This window comes from Ceratotherium simum, chromosome 2 (assembly GCF_057802395.1).
Source record: "Ceratotherium simum simum isolate JZ-2026a chromosome 2, ASM5780239v1, whole genome shotgun sequence".
Lineage (NCBI taxonomy): Eukaryota > Metazoa > Chordata > Mammalia > Perissodactyla > Rhinocerotidae > Ceratotherium > Ceratotherium simum.
In genome coordinates, this window is record NC_141901.1 from 98308362 (window position 1) to 98314605 (window position 6244).

Consider the following 6244-nt stretch of genomic DNA (forward strand, 5'->3'; position numbering starts at 1 on the left):
GTTAAAAGAAGATACAATAGACAAAATTAACAAATGAGTAATAATCTGGGAGAAGATATTTGCACTGTTTAAACACAATAAGAGTTTTCTATCCAGATATAAAAAGAACTTTCGTAAGTCAGCAAAACAAGAAACGAGACGGTTTTTTTAATTGATGAAAGAGCAAAATATATGAATCAGCAATTCACAGATGGTGAACTCTAAATGACTAAAAAATATACAGAGAGATTCTCTACTTCACTAATTAGAGAAGTAGAAATGAAAACAATGGGATACTTACATCCATCATGTTGGTAAACATTAGACAGTGAGTGAGGATGTAAGGAAACAGGAACCCCAGTTGAATATACAAATGACAACAGCCAAACTATATACAACAACAGAACTCTGACCAATAACTTCTGTAGCAATTAGCCCGGGAAGCCAAATCACAACCTTTGCAGTATCTGGCCCAGAACGGTTAGACTGGGTCAACGACTACCAACTTCCCTACCTTTGATCGTTTCCAACTCGGGACCCACCAAAGAAAGCCAAATATTCTCCCAAACCCATCACGAGATGCCCTGCTTCTCGTTGGCTTCCCGGGGCCAACCACCTCCAATCCAGGCACACCCGAATCTTCTCGTCTATTCCACAATAAAGCTTTCCCATCCTGACTGCCTTCGAGTCTCTGCCAGATACTAGCGATGGTTGGCGGACTCGTTTGCTGTAGCAAAGCCTGAAACAATGATTTGTTTGTTCTCATTTGGGTGGTCTTCATTTATTTTCACAATACTAGAACCACTCCGAAGAACAAAGTGGCAACATTCAGCGGAATGAAGCATAAGCTTGCTTTAGGAGCCAGCAGAGCCCCCCACCCCACCCCGACCCTAGGGGACAGGGATGAGGATGTTTACGAACAGCATTGTTTATAGTGGTGGGAAGCTGGAGGCAGCTTGGTGTCCACCACTAGACAAAATGATAAATAAAATACAGTAGATGCATACCGTGAAATTCAATTTAGAAACAACGTATTACATGCGCACCAACAAAAGGACATATTTTAGAAAAAACACACATATCCAAGGACTTACACAGCACCTATGACAGTGGGTATCAACCCACTGTCGATACTGGGGGAGGGGAAGCATGCACGAGGACGGGATGGAAGGGAAAAATCAAGGACCTTGTGCAGACTTGGTGACAGAGCAGCAGGGACTGAAGGATATCATCAACTCTGTCTGCTTTCTGCCCTAGAGATTCTCTTCCCCTCCCCTAGCCTTGGGAAAAAGCAGCTTAATTACTACACCCAAGTAAATCTCACGAGAGGGTCTTGACTTTGTGTACATGTCACGTACTCATCTGCGTCGGAGGATACTGCAGAAGTGCAGGCTTGTCTCGCAGTCTTGTCACTGTAAATAAATCAGTGTCAGCAGAATCCTGTTGCTTGACATCCTCTAACCCTCCACCCCTGTATCTCTGCACAGATGGGTTATTAGTCCAGGGGACAGCAGTGCTTGGGGGCTGAATTGGGTTCACGACCACTATATGAGGTTTCCTGGGGCTGCTATAACCAAGTAACATACACTAGGTGACTTAAAACTAGGAACATATTCTCTTACAATTCTGGAGGCTGGAGGTCTTATTTAGTTGTTTGTTTACTTATTTGAGGACGATCAGCCCTGAACTAACATCCATGCCAATACTCCTCTTCTTGCTGAGGAAGACTGGCCCTGAGCTAACATCTATTGCCAATCTTCCTTTTTTTTCCCTTTTACTCCCCAAAGCCCCCGTAGATAGTTGTATGTCATAGCTGCACATCCTTCTAGTTGCTCTATGTGGGACGCCGCCTCAGCATGGCCGGACAAGCAGTGCGTCAGTGCACGCCCGGGATCCGAACCTGGGCTGCCAGTAGCAGAGCACACACACTTCACCTCCAAGCCATGGGGCCGGCCTCTGGAAGTCTTCAATCAAGGTATTAGCATGATCATGCTCACGCCAAAGGATCTAGGGAAGAATGCTTCGTCTCTTCAGCTTCTGGTGGTGACCAGGAATACGTGCTCTCCCTTGGCTTGTGGATGCCTCCCTGCCATCTCTGCCTTGTGTGTGTGCACTCTTTCCTTTCTTACAGACACCAGTCATTGGATTAGGGCCCACTGTGATCCAGTTTTGACCTCATCTTAATTTACCTAATTACAACTGCAGTCCCTGTTTCCAGAGGTCACATTCTGAGAGTCCACACGGACAGGAATTTTGAAGGGCACTATTCAACCCAGTAAAACCCTCCAGTCCCCTGCAGCTGTACAGGGAGGCGATAGGGAAGAGTGCGGAGAGGGGCCTTGTCAACGCTCCATTTGGCAGTTCTCACAGCATGAGTTTCCAGTCTCTACCTCCCCTCCACTCCAGGCCCCTTGGGGGGGTTGGTGGTAGTCATTCCACCACCTCCCATGGCATCTCTCTCCATCTTTTGCTTCCAGCTACTAGAGATACGGTCATTTGTCTAGTGGTTTCCTAGTAAGTAGTTAATTGGCTCTCAAAAAAAAAAGCACACCCATTTGTAGCATTTCTATGGTAAATACCCCCACTATGGCCAATTTCAAGGTACCAATGTGGATTTATTGAATGTGGAGCAGGGATGAGGTGTGCCCAAGTCCACCTCAGCCAGTGTGAGCAGCCCAGGTTCCCTTCATTCACCCTCAGCAGTTTCCTCTGGAAGCTCTAAGACCTTGGCCAAAGCCTTATCAAGAAATACTGGACACCTATGGAGACCGAAATGGTCCTCACTTCTTCCTGGGGTAGTGTCATTACCTGGGAGCTGGGGAGACAAGAAAGGGCTTCAATAACCTCAGACTAACAATTAAAATCTCAAGGCATAAAGCGAGTTTAGAAAGCCAATCTCAAAAGGTTACATACTGTTTGACTCCATTTATGTAACATTCTTGAAATGACAGAACTAAATGGAGAACTAGTTCTTGCCAGGGGTTAGGGGCCAGGCACAACCAGGAGCCAGAGTGGCATCTGGGAGCTCCTTGGTGATGAATTGTTCTGATCTTGAGTGTGGTTCCATAAATCTATCCAGGAGATAAAATCACAGACAACTATACACACATATACATGAGTGTATACTAATGCCTGGAGAGTCTTAGCAAGGCCTGTGGTCTGGTGTGGTGGGCTAAGTAATAGCCACCACAAGATATCAAGTCCTAATCTCAGGAACCTTTGCATGTTACCTTATATACGGCAAAAGGGAGTTTGCAGAAGCAACCAAGTCAAGGACCTCGAGAGGGGCAGATTCTCCTGGATCCTCTGGGTGGGCTCTAAATGCAGTAATAAGCATCTTTATAAGAGAGAAGCAGAGGGCGATTTCACCAAAGAGAAAAGGCAACGTTACCAGAGGCAGATTGGAGTGATGGAGCCACGAGCCAAGGCAGGCCAGAGCCCCCAGAAGCTGAAGAGGCGAGGACGGCTTCTCCCCTAGGGCCTCTGCAGGAAGCACGGCTCTGCCCACACCTTGATTTCAGACCAGTGAAGAGACTTTAGATTTCTGGTCCCCATAACTGGGAGAAAATAAACTCATTTTTCTTAAGCCATCAAGTTTGTGGGAATTTGTTATAGTGGCCACATAAACCTAAAACATCTGGTAATGGTATTGTACCAATGTCAATTTCCTGATTTTGAGATTGTGCATAGTTATGTAAGATGTTATCACTGGGGAAGCAGGGTGAAAGGTAAGTGGGACTGCACTGTTTTCTCAAGTTCCTGTATTATTTCACAAGAGCAAAAAGTACTTTTACAAAAGCAAACGGGAAAAAAAAACTGGAAAAGAACCACAAACCCTAATAGCAAGGCAGCAGAGTAGAAAGATAATGGGGTAGCTATGATTAATTTCTCCAGGTTTCTAACACACTCACCTCCAACTCATTGCTCATTCTAAAATCTACAACAGTGAGAAGGGCAACAAGCCTTGCTCTGGATCTGTAGGCCAGGAAGCGTACAGTAGATGGATGTCCCATCTACTGAGGATTCTTACATTGAGCACAAACATTACCTCACAGACCCTTTACAAAAAGCCTGTGAGGAAGGAATTACTGAACAAGGAACCTGAGACTCAAGAAGTTAGAACTTGCCTGGGCTCACACAGTGGAATTGGAGCTCAAAGCCAGGTTCTGAGGCCAGGACGTTTAAAGTAGTGATCACTTTGCAGAAGGTCCTTGAAGGCCAGAGTTGGAAGGACTGAATGGAGAACAGGAGAGGCTGGTTTCAAATGCTAGACAGAGATTATATATATTTTTTGTAAACTAAATATACTAAATGAGCCCTTGTAGCAAAAGCCATAAAGTGGTCTCATCATTCTCCCCTCCTTAATTTCTTCTTGGTTATGTATACACTGCAAATAAATTCACTTCATTCTTGAGTAATTAACAATTGAGAACACATTAACGTACAACATTAGGGAAGAGATTTGAGCTCTCCACTGGATAGGTTTATGCAATAAAATGTGAAAGTTATTAACTATATGATGATGAAATACTTTAGAAAATGCAAAACAAAAATATTTAATTAAAATAAGCAAATGAAGCATATTCAAAGGAAAAAGGTTTAATATAAAGATTCAAGATTCACATCATGATAAATGATAAAATTAAATATCCTCCTCTTCATGAGAATTCCACTTTTGCTCTTTTTTCTATTTAACTTGTCCCGCCATCTTTTCCCTGTGCTTTTCCATTCCTTTCCCCCACTTCCCCCCCAACCTTTCTATCACTGTCTGTTACACTGACGGACTCCCTGCCTCTCCCCAGTAGTTTAGAAAGTTTACTCCTACACAAGCTAGGATGGTTACCATTAAACTTTTTAATATATCTTTGACTTGACCAATATCCAGGTAATATCTTAATCCTCCCGCCCCCATCCCCAAGCACGCTGTTAACTGTCCATCCTCCTGGGAAGAAATGCAGCATTTTATTTTCCAGTTTTCCCTGTGGATCTTTGATGTGGAAGAAAAATATATATTGTGCGCTTGTGTTTATTATAGTCACCCCAGATTGCTAGAGTATATCCGCCAGTAATTCTTTCAAAGAGGGTATGCAGAAAACAAACTTTCTGAATTCTTCTATATCAAAAAATGCCTTTGTTTTACCCTCAAAATCAAATGCCAGTTTGGCTGGGTATAGGATTCTAGGTTTAAAGCCTTTTGCTTGCAGAACTTGTATGATATTGCTCCATTTACTCCTAGCGTCCAGAGTGTCTAATGATAAGTCTGCTGTCAATCTGATCTGTGTTCCTCTGTAGGTTATCTCTTTTCTCTCTCTGGCAGCCATCATGATTTTCTCTCTATCACTGAAATTCCAAAATTTCACCAAGATGTGTCTAGGAGTGAGTCTCTGTTTATCAATCTCACTGGGTACTCGGTAAGCACAGGCAATCTCAAGACTTGACTCTTTCGTTAGCTCTGGAAAGTTTTCTTCAATTATTTCCTTAATTATTTCCTCTGCTCTATTCTCTTTATTATCTTTTTCTGGAATTCCTATCAAACGGATGTTGGAGCTTCTGCATCTATCCTCTATGTATCTTAATCTTTCTTTCTTTATCATCCACTTGGCCATTTCCATTGTATCCTTAGAGAATTCTTCAATTTGATCTTCTAGATGGTTCATTCTCTCTTCAAGTATGTCTACCCTGCTACTCAGAGCATCTATTGAGTTTTTTATTTCCAAGACTTCTGGATGGTAATTTTTAATATTTCCAATCTCCTCTTGTATCTTTCTGAAGATATTAATTACACTTCTTCTAAAGTTTTCTTCTGTTCCTTGTATTAAGTCTGTTTCTTTAGATGTTAGCTCTTCTGTTTGCAGAGTTCTATGTCTCTCTCTCTCTGTTCTCCCTACAAGTTTGGTAATTCCTGATGGAGTACTCAAATTTGGACGTGTATACTTTCTCTGCTTATCAGAACCTATCTCTAGTGATTTTGTGGGAGAGGCCAAACATAAGGTCGGACAGAGTGTCCCCATTCCTTGATTTCTGGGCAGAGCTGTTTCCTCTTTGTTCTGGGATTTTTGTACCATCTGATGTTTTGTCAACTTTTCCTTCTCAGAGTCCCAAGCCAAATAACTACAGGCAATTTCCTTAAGTGCATGTGAGGCCCTCTTTTTCTCAGTCTGGGAGGTAGTCTTTACCTTTTCTACATCAGAGTCCTTTCCTGCCTCCCATGCTAAGAACATTTCCACTTCCCACTCTGAGCCTTCTTCCTCCTCTGGCTCAGAAT